This window comes from Tachypleus tridentatus, chromosome 1 (genome assembly GCF_004210375.1).
Source record: "Tachypleus tridentatus isolate NWPU-2018 chromosome 1, ASM421037v1, whole genome shotgun sequence".
Lineage (NCBI taxonomy): Eukaryota > Metazoa > Arthropoda > Merostomata > Xiphosura > Limulidae > Tachypleus > Tachypleus tridentatus.
In genome coordinates, this window is record NC_134825.1 from 121,172,133 (window position 1) to 121,186,375 (window position 14,243).

The window sequence follows — 14,243 nt, forward strand, 5'->3', positions numbered from 1 at the left end:
ACTGTGAAGTGTGTGGATTTGTAAAGGATTTTTCAACGTTCATTTTCAAGAATACTTGGTGCAACGCAAGTATATTTTCTCATATTAAACATATCTTAACACATCCAGTCAAAATATATTAAAAACAAATTATAAATTGATTTAAATGGAAACATTTAAAAAACCGGTTACAATTAAATGTTTGATAACGAGGAATCTGATTGAAAAAAAAAGTTTTGCTTAACTGGGCAAGGAAAACTTTAATACCTGAGGATGACAAAATATTGTGAAACGTCATACATTTATAATAAAGTTTGTTCATTACGCAGTCAAACCATCTCAAAATGTTTATATTACAATACTGTTAACTTGTTGTGGCAATTATATCTTGTAACACTGCCTATTTCATTCGTTAAGTATTCCGTCACACCAAACATGGCGTAGGGGCGTTATAAGTGACCTTCAATCCCACTATTTGTTGGTAAAAGAGCAGTCCAAGAGTTGGCGGTGGATGGTGATGACTAGCTGCCTTTCCTCTAGTCTTACACTGCTAAATTGGGGACAGCGGGTGCAGATAGTCTTCTTGTTGCTTTGCGCGAAATGTAAAACAAACAAATAAACAATTGTTATGGATTTTCACTTTTGGATGTGTGTGTGTGTTTTATCAGAACAAAGCCACATCGGGTTATCTGCTGATAGGGTGATCAGGGGCGCTCGACTAGTAATCTGAGGTCGCGGATTCGAATCCTCGTCGCACTAAACATACTCACCCTTTCTTTCTGGGGACGTTATAATGTAACTGTCAATCCCACTATTCGTTAGTAAAAGAGTAGCCCAAGCATTGGCAGTGGGTGGTTGTGACTAGCTGCCTTCTCTCTAGTCTTACACTGTTAAATTAGGGAAGGTTAGCACAGATAGGCTAGCTTTGAGCAAAATCCAAAAACAAACAAACAATACGTAAAAAATAACAGCACCACATGTACATTGAAATGAAGTAAAATATGTATTTCTTTGTGCTTATGTATCACATGTTCATATACCACATATAAATTTCTCACATTAATGTAGACATTGTTTCATTAATTCTTTCAATACACCCAATAGAATGCATGCAACATTTAATATATAACTACTCAACTACTTCAGTTCTCAGTGGTTCTACAGATATACAAGAAAACATATGTCGCTATTCTAAGCATAACATCGATTTAGATTACAAGAAGCACGTGTGGTAGAATTTCTCCGTGATACATGTGGTAGATTTTCTCTATTATGTTTCAAACTTAAACTGGACTCAACATCTTAACTCTGAAACTTCTGACTTATCTTCCTAATACCGGTAACATAAGTTTTATAGACGACAATCAGGATGTTGGCAGGTTTCCATGTAGAAACAAAATCACAACTATAACACGTTACTCTAACCTTGACTCAACTATATTGCTCACAATACTGTATTGTCTTATTAATTCTTATTGTTTACAGTTTCTCACACACAATACTCCTTTACTAGTATAGTATTTATAATTCCTGGATGAACCTAAAATTAAGAACATTAATCTTTGGCATGCACATGTCCCCTAGCACAGTGGTTCCCGATCATGGGTGCAAAACAGCGTTCCAGGGGGTGTGAGCGAACATTTCAATTTTTTTGTTTATATTATATATTCAAAAATTACGTTCGATTTTTATTTCTTATTTTTCTTGTTACGATAAACTATCGTTTATACCGTCACCAGCGCAGACCGAAATCTTAATGTACAACTGTAAACAAACACACGAAATGTAAACATGACCTAAATACTCGGAACAACTAATTAGGTTACGTTCGTGAACGCCGTCTTAAAGTGTCTATTATTTATTTATGTTATGTATTCACGTGATCGTGACTCGAGAAACTTCCAGTAGTATCCAGAATTAATAGATGACGTCATGTGACGTATATTCGAGAATGTTCTAGAAAGTTTCGCAGAGTAAATAAATCCATGCGTGATACCATTGTAGTCAGTGCATTGTTGATTCTGTGTTCGTGCAAAATAACTTCATTATGTCAAAGAAAAGGAAATGGAATGATGATTATGTGAAGTTTGATTTCATTTGCATCGGAACAACTGAGAATCTGCAAAAAACCCAAGAGCATGCTTTGTGACGCTGTCCTTTCAAACGCAAATTTGAAGCCATCTGAGCTGCAGGAACACTTCAACAACTGGCATGGTGAAGCAGCTGTACAGGCCATATATATGTAAAACGCCTCGTTTGGGATGAGAAAATATTTTACGTAGAGGATCGAACAACGTTTCGACCTTCTTCGGTCATCGTCAGGTTCACAAAGAAAGAAAGAGGTAACTGACCGGAAGCTGACCACATGTTTGGAAGGGGATGTGTAACTCAGTGTCGGAATGTAGAGGGCGGTGTTAGATGTTTGAATATATAATTTTATATTATTTATTTTATTATTTTTAATATAGGTATAAAGGTGTTCCTTTGTATTGGTTTATTTTGGGTTTAAGTTGTTGTATAAGTAAGGCTTCTTTAATTTTGCGTTTGTTTATGTTTGTTTCTTTATTTAGTATTTGAGTGTTTTCTATGGTTATGTTGTGTTTATTTGACTTGCAGTGTTCGAAAACGTGTGAAGGTGACTTTTTATTTTCTTTGAATCTGGTTTTCATTTTTCTACTTGTTTCTCCAATATAGAAGTCGTGGCAGTTATCACATTGTATTTTATAAATAATGTTGGTGTTGTGTTTGTCAGTGTAGTTTTTACATAGTATAGACCTCAGTTTTGTGCCTAGTTTTTGAATAAATTTGGTATTAACTGGAATGTCATATTTTGTTATTAGTTTTTTGCCAAACGCTGAATTAGACAAAATGAAACAATACTTCATCAACATAAATAAGTTTCCTCCACAAACCGTAGAAAACATTATACGCACACACCTAGACAGAAAACAAAATCAACCAACAAAAGTAACTATATCTCACGAATCAAAAAATCACGAAACCATATACTGCTGCATACCATATATTCCCGACATCAGCAGAAAAATAACTAACATTTTGCAAAAACTAATAACAAAATATGACATTACAGTTAATACCAAATTTATTCAAAAACCAGGCACAAAACTACACTGACAAACACATATATAATTATCTACAAGTAGATTTTCTTGACATCACTGTTGCAGGCCATGATGTTGAATAGTGAAAAGGTAAAAGGACCCGCTTTGATTCTCGAGCAACCCTTCCAAAATTAGGTTTTATATCTGCTGACAAACCACTGCTGATGGCTTCATACCAAGTGGCGTATAAAGTAGCCAAATCAAAGAAGCCCCGTACTATTGCAGAAGAGGTGATAAAACCATGTGCATTAGAAATGGCAATAATTGTTCTGGGAAAAGAAGCCTCAAACAAGCTTACATTAATGCCGTTATCAAATAATGTTATTCAAAACCGAATTAGTGATTTGAGTTCGGACATTTTGGATCAAGTTATGGCAGATATCAGGGCTAGTACCTTGAAAATCTCTCTCCAATTGGACAAAACAACTGATGTTGCAAATTGCAGTCAACTCATCGCACTAGTGAGGTATGTCCATGATGGTGCCATAATGAAAAATTTCCTGTCCTATGAAGATCTAAAAACAACCACAAAAGGGAACGATGTCTTCCAGTGTGTGAAGGACTTCTTTGCGAAATATGATTTAGATATCCAAATTATTGGTTCTGTGTGTACCGACGGTGCCCCTTCTATGCTGGGAAATAAGTCAGGATTTTTTGCAGTGATGAAATAAGAGATTCCGCACTTGCAAGACACTCACTGTTTTCTTCATCGACATGCTTTGGCATGAAAAACATTGCCTCCAAAGTTGAAAAAGGTCCTTGACACTTCTGTGAAAACCATCAACTGGATTAGAGGTCGCGCTCTGAGACACCGCCTCTTCAAGTCGCTTTGTGAAGATTTTGGAAGTGAGCATTCAGTTTTGCTTTCCACACAGAAGTCCGCTGGCTGTCACGTGGGAAAGCTTTAACGCGCTTCTTTGAACTGAGAGAAGAAGTCAAAATTTTTCTGAAGGAACATGACTATGATCTGCCCGGAAAAATAGAATCACAAGAATCCAACCAAATGCTAGCCTATTTGAGTGATATTTTCACTCGTATGAATGACCTGAGTGTATCTCTTCAAAGGGAAAAGCATAAACATATTGAAATGCTGCGAAAAGTTAAATGCTTTAAAAAAAAGTTACATCTTTGGTGTCGACGAGTTAAAAGAGAGAATATTTCAAATTTTCGATCACTCGAAGAAATGGTAGATGAGGATAAATCCCTAATTCTGTGTGTGTGTGAGGAAATTGTGGATCATTTGGAAATACTATCAAAGTCATTTGATGGATATTTTGGAGGAGAACTGGAAACTTCTGAAGAATGGATTATGAATCCATACTCCTTCAATTTGGATAACATGTCGGATGATGAAGAACTGAAGGAAGATCTTATTGAACTGTGCACAAATCGAGTTCTTGAAATGCAGTTTGAAAGGAAAACTTTGGAACAATATTGGTGTTCGACAATGGATATGTTTCCAAGACTTTGTAAAAAGGCACTAAATGTGCTCGTCCCATTCGCGACGACATACATATGCGAGTTTGGATTTAGTGCCCTTTTGTCAATTAAGACAAAATCTAGAAATCGCTTGGGTGCACAGGTACACTTGCGGATTGCTATCAGCAACAAAGTGCAACGTTTTGAAAAACTTGTAAGAAATAAACAGGAACAAAAGAGTCATTAAATTTACATTGGCTTATAAACATTTGAACATTTCAAATTCAAAGAAATTTCATTTCATGCATGGATGAAAATTTATTTTTTGTAGGCCATGCAGGGTTTATGTAACTTTTAGTTTGTTGTAATATTTTTCTTTTCCAAATGTTTCATTTTTGTTTATATATCATTAAAAGCTAATTATAAAAGTTGTTTTGGCTACCTTCACCTTTATTCTTAAATAAATAATTACTGTGAGGGGTGCAAGGACGTATGAAATTTTTGTAAGGGTGCAAAGCATAAAAATGGTTGGGAACCACTGCCCTAGCACAAGAATCTGTTATCCAGGGCTTGATTTTTCTGTTGTGAGCTTAGTATTTCTTCACATCTGAACACTTCTCAGACATAACATGTAATATCTCATTCAGTTCTTGACAATTGTGTTTTAACGTTCAAAAATATGTTGCCAACTTTGTCGATTCAATAACATCTGTTTCCAATGATAATATAAACTGTGGATTTCTCTCTCTAATATTTCAGGTTTGAAATAATTCCTTTAAAGATTGTTTTTTTTTTAATTTCATGCAAAGCTACTCGAGGACTATCTGCGCTAGCCGTCCCTAATTTAGCAGTGTAAGGCTAGAGGGAAGGCAGCTAGTCTTCACCACCCACCGCCAACTTTTGGGCTATTATTTTACCAACGAATAGTGGGATTGACCGTCACATTATAACGCCCCCACAGCTGAAAAGGCGAGCATGTTTTGCGGTACTGGGATTCGAATCCGCGACCTTCCTTTAAATAAACACGCGTTCTTGTAATCTAACTTTCTCAAATACCTGATTTGGTTATCCAGTTACTTTCATGAATAGTAGTACTGAAAATCTTCTTGGCTATGTTTTTTTAAATAACATATGTTTTACTTTCATATGGTATTTAGTTTACTACAATTATTGATAATCGATTATTCACCAGAAAAATTTTATGACAGCTAAAACATTTGCTATGGAACAAATAATATAAGTTATTATATTATTGTTTGTTTGTTTTTATTTTGTAGCACTCAATCTCAGTGAAACAGAAGAATACCAGCCAGATTTGGTGACACAACATTGTGTCGTTAAATAATTATTCTATTTCAAATTATACATGAGTTTGTTTTCTGTTATTATTCAGATACAGTTAATTTTAATACTAAATAGTCCCTTACTTAACAGGCTAATAGAAAATAGACATTCTGGTGCCATAGGTGAAGGATTTGTTATTACAGAGCTGGTTTTGAATGTGCTGTTAAATTTATGGTGTAGTAGCGTTTGTATTATTTGTGTATCATGTTATCAAGGAATGTAATTTAGTCCACATAAAACTTATGTAAAAGATACGGAAGTTGTGGTGGTGGTAATGACTTGGTTCAAGGATGTGACAAGTTCGAGTGTAAGCGGTCTTCTGGGCCTAACGATTTTACCACTGTAGTGAAAACAGTATCTGCACTTTCACTCAATTCTCAGGACCAACAGATTGAAGGGTCTACTTGTGCTCAATTCTGATCAACTTAAATCACCCTAAAATGACTAATCCTAATTGCAGGAGTATAGAAAACTGGAAAGTTATCTGAGTGATTCCTGAGAAACTCCAGGACTTTTATAGATTGGTTGGCATCACACGGTATTGTTTAAAGATGACTGATGGAGTAAAATAAATATGTGCTGGTTGAATTTTAGTGCATTTCATTTCAGTACCATTAGATGGAGCAGTTTCCATCTTGTTACAATTCATTGAAAGTATACATTAGTCACAAGCCTTCAAGACATATTGATGATATTGTGAAATTACATTCAGTGGCTTAGGACACTATGTGATCTAATGACAAAGTGTGGTGTCATACATTAAATTATTAGAGTGAGTTATCGTGCGTTAATTTATCCCAATAAAAGCTTACCCTAAGGTCACGGATACATGAATTTCTGGATTTCAAGAAGCAATTTAACTTTAGAGAACATTTTGAACAAATTTCGGCAAATATTGCGACATTTGGAGTTTTGGGCACCACTCACTGATTAAATAAAGCAAGTACACCTGCCAGTGTTCAGTGAACAACAAAGTACGACTTGTATTGCTTCATATGGAGCACGTTATTCCATGGAATGGATAAACGCAGGGGCAGATAATTTATGGTGGTAAATTGTTAAATGGTGCACTGCTCAACAAAATAGAAACTTTGTACTACGAATAACTTAATGACTGGGACATAGTTTTCAACAAATTATGCACGTATTTGACCCTTTGAATATCCAAGTACACTATATGGCTAAGTTCAATGTTTTAAGGCAAAGACCCCAAAAGAATATGGCTGCGTACAAGAATGATTACATATAAACACATTTCTTACCATATCTTTCAAAGCTAAGACAAGTACGCATCATCAAGTATCTTGATGACTTACTGAGTAAACATATCAGGTATCACATAGACTAAAAAGGAAGCTAGCATCAATTTCAACTGCAGATCTGGTTCCTGCCACAAACCAGCTTCCAGAGCAAATAAGCATGGTATAGTAACCATGGTTTTCATTGATTCCCTACAGCCATTGTCATATTACCTTTGCACCAAGGGTTGTATTCCCAAATTTTCATGGGTGTAAGGTAAAGAAAGCATGCTTTAACTGCGGCCTGACTGATCACAGGTTGAAGGAATGTCTTTGTAATTTTATTTTGCCCATGTACAGTAGTCAATTGACATTTATAGTCGTGATTGCTGTTCTAGAGACCTCACATCTCAGTGTCACGTGGTATGATCAAACATGATTATGAAGCTGAGTAAGCAATACATTACTTCACTTTCCTATGTATTGGGCATTTCATGTTTTACCACCAATTAACATGTACTTCACTTGGGCAAATTACAACAATCAAGACAGGAGAAGATTTGGCTATGTCTTTAAAAGGTCATGTGCCGAGCGAAGGTAGCTGTCTTTAATCTGTATTCAGAGGTCGACATCTTAGGAATGAATTGACTATTAGTTAGTTTTGCTTGTGAACCAAAAATACGGCAGTTATTACAACCATCTAGTCTTGATAAGATGAACACGAGAACAGTAGATTGCGTAAGCACTTTGAATAGAGGCCCGGCATGGCCTAGCGCGTAAGGCGTGCGTCTCGTAATCCGAGGGTCGCGGGTTCGCGCCCGCGTCGCGCTAAACATGCTCGCCCTCCCAGCCGTGGGGGGTGTATAATGTGACGGTCAATCCCACTATTCGTTGGTAAAGAGTAGCCCAAGAGTTGGCGGTGGGTGGTGATGACTAGCTGCCTTCCCTCTAGTCTTACACTGCTAAATTATGGACGGCTAGCACGGATAGCCCTTGAGTAGCTTTGTGCGAAATTTCCAAACAAACAAAACTTTGAATAGAATATGTTAATTCCTTTTAACGTACAACATGGAGTCTGTTATGTACTATGCATGCAGTTTAGTGTGTTATCGGCTTCTACTGCAATGATATAACTAGCATGTAAAGCACGTTGTTTTCTGTCTGCGAAGTCGGCTACACTAGTTTGAACACTGATTTGTCAAAATGGGGTTGTTCTACCAGTACCAGTCTCTTACTGTAGTCATTCAGCAATAAAGTTTATTCGTGATAGAGAAAACTAATAATAAAGATAAAATACATTGAAAAAACATGAAACATTTTTATTTACAAGTTTTGAACGTTTTGAAATACACAGATTCCATCTTCATGTTACAAAGATATTTATTAACTAATGTTTTAGTATCATTACACGTTAATTTACTTAAATATTCATAAACGGAGGGAAAGAGAGATTATAAAATGTATTACAAATACATCATTAATTATAATTTGTAAAAGACAGTTATAACTGTTCTTAAAAAATTGATATTTAAGTGTGTAAATCTAAAATAACTTTAGATCTTAAGAGGTTTGAAAGTCGTAAACAGTAGAGATGTCTTCAGCTATGGGTAAACTTTCTTTAATATAGAGTTCAAGGGTCTGAAAAACTTACAGCAGTGATAGACAAATACTTGTATGAAACAGAGCGACCTGTTTCAATATGTGGATGGATAGGTGGCTTAGTTTGTTTTGAATTTCGCGCAAAGCTACACGAGGGCTATCTGCTCTAGTCATCCGATTTTAGCATCCGAATTAGAAGAGCGTAAGCTAGTCATCACCACCCACCGTCAACTCTTGGGATACTCTTTTACCAACGAATAGTGGGTTTGATCGACTTATTATTACGCTCCCATGGCTGAAAGGGCGAGCATGTTTGGTGTGACGGGGATTCGAGCTCACGGCCCTTGGATTACAAGTCGAGTGCCTTAACGACCTTGCCATGAATGGATAGATGAGTGACTGGGTTTAAGTAATCGACGGTAAGTTCTGTTTAATACTCCTAAGTGCTCAAGTCTCTGATTTTCAAGTGGAACTTTGTTTTCCAAGGTACATGACCTTACAGGGATATAACGATTTCTCTGTAATTATTGCAGGTGCGTCAGACTTTGAACTCTACATTAAAGAAGGTCTACCCATAGGTGAAGTCAGCTCTGCACATAACGACTTATAAACTCCTTTAGACTGAAACTAACTCTAAAATTACAAACTTTCATTAAGAACAGTAGTAATTGTCTCATGCAAATTGTAATTCATGAAATATTCGTAAAATATTCAATAATCTTTTTTCATTCTATTTACCACTTTAATGAATATCAAAGCAAATTAGTGATTAATGATTTCTATAGCATTAGTTAATACAAATTTTGTAAAGCTATATTCATGTGTAGTTGAAGACGTAATAAATGTATTACGAACCATTTGAACCTTGTAAATAAAAATATTTTGTTCTGTCAACCTTCTTTGTCTTTCTTGATGACGAGAAACCCACTTGAGATACATCTTTGTGTTTGTTACTTAATTAAACAACTTCGAGCTGGAATGCCCCTCAGAATAGTAATAGAAGAAAAAAGTGACATCAACTTGCTGCACTGCTGGTATCAAAGACAATGTGCTATGTCTAAGAATTAATGCACAATTTCTAGAGCCTCTGAACACTCTAGTTAAGGACTCGGCAGAGGAAATGAATTAGTACAAAAACATGAATTTAGTGAATTGTTTCAAGAGTATCCTGATGTGTTTATAAGACCAGACGGCCAATCATATGTTCTCACAAAGATGCACTCGGTGCATGTCTAATAAAACAACAATTACATGGACTTCCATGGAATATCATGAATATAATCAGTACTGAAATTGGGCAGATGATGAAAAATGGAAACCCGTGCAAAGTGTGTAATCTTTTCTTGTAGTGAATGGTTAAAAAAAGAAACTATGTCTATGGACGAATTACTAGGTGCAAATTAAGACACCCGTTGGTTCAGCATCCTGTTCTCAGGATTTTGACAAGTATAATTGGATGATTAAGTTGACTTAAGACTATTTTTCAAGAAGGACTGTGTGTCTGTTGCATTTTAACATTTATTCTTTGTAATACTCCCGCAGTATTTGAATAGTTGATAAAACTTGTAACAGAAAACTACCCTTGGAAATATTTTTCACATTTGAATCATTTTCTTGTGTTTCATTAAATGTGTCGAGCCACAATGTAGAGCCCAAGAACGGTATTTTAGTGTATCAAGAATGTCTGTTTGAGAATAAACCAGGATGGTATGAGCTTATGCATGTTCAAATATAGATTTCAGTTACATGATTAATAAAGACGAAGTGTTCAATGATACTGAAAAATTAAACAAGTTGACAATTGGCTTCTACCTTTTAACAAATGATAAGTTTGCAGCTTTCGATGTTTCATGTCATGCCATCAACAGATTGTGGCTAATTTCTGTAAGAAGTCCACATACTGAATAAGCTCACTAAGATTGATATATACTTTGTATGGACACAAGAACTGATAGGTGAGTTCCAGTTCTATGAATTGTACCTTAGTCAAAGTACAAAAGTCGGCTTATCCTACTTGAGGTTGTCCATTTATCTTGGATATGCCAGCGATAATGATATTGGAACAGTTTTGTCACAGGACGTGATGGAGGATGCCAGTAATATGTTGAGTACTCCTCAATGCTTATTTGTTATAACATAGAATGAAATGTATCGGGAACTTTCTCGGAATGAGATTTCCTGCAAAGAGGGGTAGTTAGCCACATAATATTCAATATATACGTGTGTGAAATGTCTGTGTTAGATTAAAACTCCTACTTCTGTTTCAGTGTGCTGATGATGTGGCTACATGGAAGAATTCCTACACTATGACAATGGCAACTACACGGAATAGCAAACTACTGTAACATTGCAGAACTAGAAACACATCCTTTGTTATCAGAAATACTTCTTAATAAATCAATAGACTATTGCATAAAACTCTGAAAAAATGTTCCAAAAAAAAGTACTCTCCCCAATAAATCTGATAAATTCATTATGTAACCTACGATTACATTCTACGGGGCACACTGGTAGTTAGATTTAGTATTATTTTAAAAGGATATCTACGTTGTTGTTGTTTTGAGTTAAGCACAAAGCTACACAATGGGTTATCTTTCCTCTGCCCACCACGGGTATCGAAACCAGGTTTCTAGCATTGTAATTCCGCAGACATACCGCTGAGCCACTGGGAGACAATGTTTATTAGGTAAAAACAATATTAGTACTGCATATTTTATCGGTGGTTATAAAAATGTTTGTAAGAACAGTGCTATAGTTTTACAAGGAACAATCTTAGTCCACGTGCAGTGCTTGAAGCTTGTGTTTTCAACATGTAAATGGATAGATGATTTGTTTCCAATTTTTCACAAAGCCACAGATTACGAGTCGAGTACCTTGACCACCTGACCATACCAGGTGGATTTTCCTCCAACGATATTTTCTTAGTTCATCTAAAAGTTCAGTAATAGATAAACTCGATTTGCATACTGAAATCACTTCATGATCTCTTGAAGTTTTACAGTACGCTGTAATGGTTCAAAAGTGTTTACGTTTATTTTGCGGTATCTTCCTCTCGAAGCATTAACGCACAAAATTTTACCTCACCGTTTCAAGGTCAAAAGGCATTCTAAACCTAAATTCTCAAAGAACGTGAAAGAGGGGAAGTTTATAATTTGTAGATCAAACCCTCTGGATTACGAGCCGAGTGCTTTAACCACCGAGCCATGCCGGGCCAAATTTGGGATTGTATTTGAGTCTTCAATAATACTTAAAGTGTTTGATATATATCTTTAATCTTAAAATGTAATTAAAAGATTGTGTATTGTGGTTAAATGTATTTGAAATCATTATTAAAACCTTTTATTTTGGCATATTATTGGGAGGTTATGAAAGTAATTCCTACTGTTCATTAGGTGTAACCGTCAAAGCAGTGGGTACCGCTGACTGATCTAGGACTTTATTATCTGAAGTTATAAATGAGCCTTGAGACCTTTCTTCTGGTCGTTTTGTCACAGCAGATCATCATAGTAATCTGAAGATAGAAAACCTTCATCGTCGGTACCTCACAACAAGGTCGGCCCGGCATGGCCAGGTGGGTTAAAGCGTTCGACTCGTAATCTGAGGGTCGCGGGTTCGAGTTCCGGTCGCACCAAATATGCTCGCCCTTTCAGCCATGGGGGCGTCATAATGTGACGGTCAATCCTACTATTTGTTGGTAAAAGAGTAGCCCAAGAGTTGGCAGTGGGTGGTGATGACTAGCTGCCTTCCCTCTAGTCTTACACTTCTAAATTAGGGACGGTTAGCACAGATAGCCCTCGAGTAGCTTTGTGCGAAATTGAAAAAAAAACAACAAAAGAAATCTCATAACAAAACGACTTTCAAGCTTCTTGTAGTTTAATCTTTAGTTAATAAAGAATCGTTAAAAAAACCGGTAGAAAGACGTTGATTCATAACAGTTTCTAAGTTAATATTCATAAACATTTATTTCAGATGTCAATAAAGCATTGAAGCCAATTTATTATTTGTGAAAAGTTGTTGAGATTTGGGTGACTTATACTCATATTTATATGCTTCTTATTGTTGTATTGTTTCTTAACTATGAAATGTAATCGATAAAGTCGATTATGGCATCTTTTTCAGATGCAATTGGTGGCTAAGCCTTAATAAAACTGCTTTCAAGAAATATTGCAATAAAAACATCGAAACAAAGTGACGATTTAGTTTTACTGTTTCTAATTTTTTTTTTAATTATGATAAAAATAACAAAACTTACCAGCTGGACTCCTTCAGACCATTAATTCTGGAGCTGTGATTACTCTCTGTCGGATGCTATATGCATTTGTTAAGTCGTTTAATTAAGTATAAAAACTTGAGGTCATGATAGTATCATGTGAAAAAGTTATATTAACTAACGTGCCCTCACATTGGCACAGTCTGCGGGCTCACACTGCTAGAAACCGGGTTTCGATACCCATGGTATCAAAGATAGCCCGTTGTATAGCTTTGTGCTTAACTCCAAAATATGAAACACCAACGTTATCCAATACCTAGTCAGAAGATTTTTGTAACTGATGGAATAAAATACCGAAATATGGCGCGATTTAATTATAGGGAATAAATAAATGTCCAAACAAATTATGTAATTGTTTTATTCTTCTAAACGTATTGAAAAACAAATACAGAAAACTGTAAATTGATTTATACTAACACGTATCAGAAAAAAAGATTATTTCCTTCGTTTTTTCTGTGTTCAGATCAAATGAGACTTTTATTTGTGAATTACATTACCTAAAATAGTACTTTAACATATTATTGAGAAATGAAATAAACAGGAAAATAATTAAACATTAAATATAACAAAAGTGTAGGTTGTGTCACATAACAAGTTGTAAGGAAGATGTGGACTTTTTCGCACACTAAACTGTAACCAGCACGTGAAATTCATCGTACAATAAATATAATCAAGCTTTGGATTATATTTATATATATGTAAGCTACAACCCCAAACTTGTGGTACAGAAACGACTTTGGGTGGGAAATAGCATGTGCTACGTAGCCACAGCCTCAGAGAACATTTTTAAAGGGAAAATTGAAGCAAATGTGACCAATATAGTAATTGTTTACTAAAAGGACGACCGATTGTAGAGTCTCTATTTTGCTCTTGTCCTTCCTTTATCTTTTTTCTACACGTATATACCTACTCTAAAGTTTCCCTATTCTGAAAAAGTCTGGTGTTTTTTTTAGAATGTTTTTACAAACACCCTCAACTACATAGGCATGCTTCAGCGACATATTTTTCTTTGCTTTTGTGTACTCGAAAGAGTTGGCTGTTCGATGACTTTACAAAAACGTTTGATATCAGTTAATTTTCATTTACGTTATGATACAAACGACACTTGATCACACAGCAGAACACCAGAGCTAGGGAATTTTGTTTTGGAAACTTGAAATTTGATGCAAAGTAGCAATATAATACCACTTTTCAACAGTGAATTTTTACATCTAATATTCATGCCTCAAAATACACCCAAAATAATAATCTTATTAATAACAATTTTAAAGT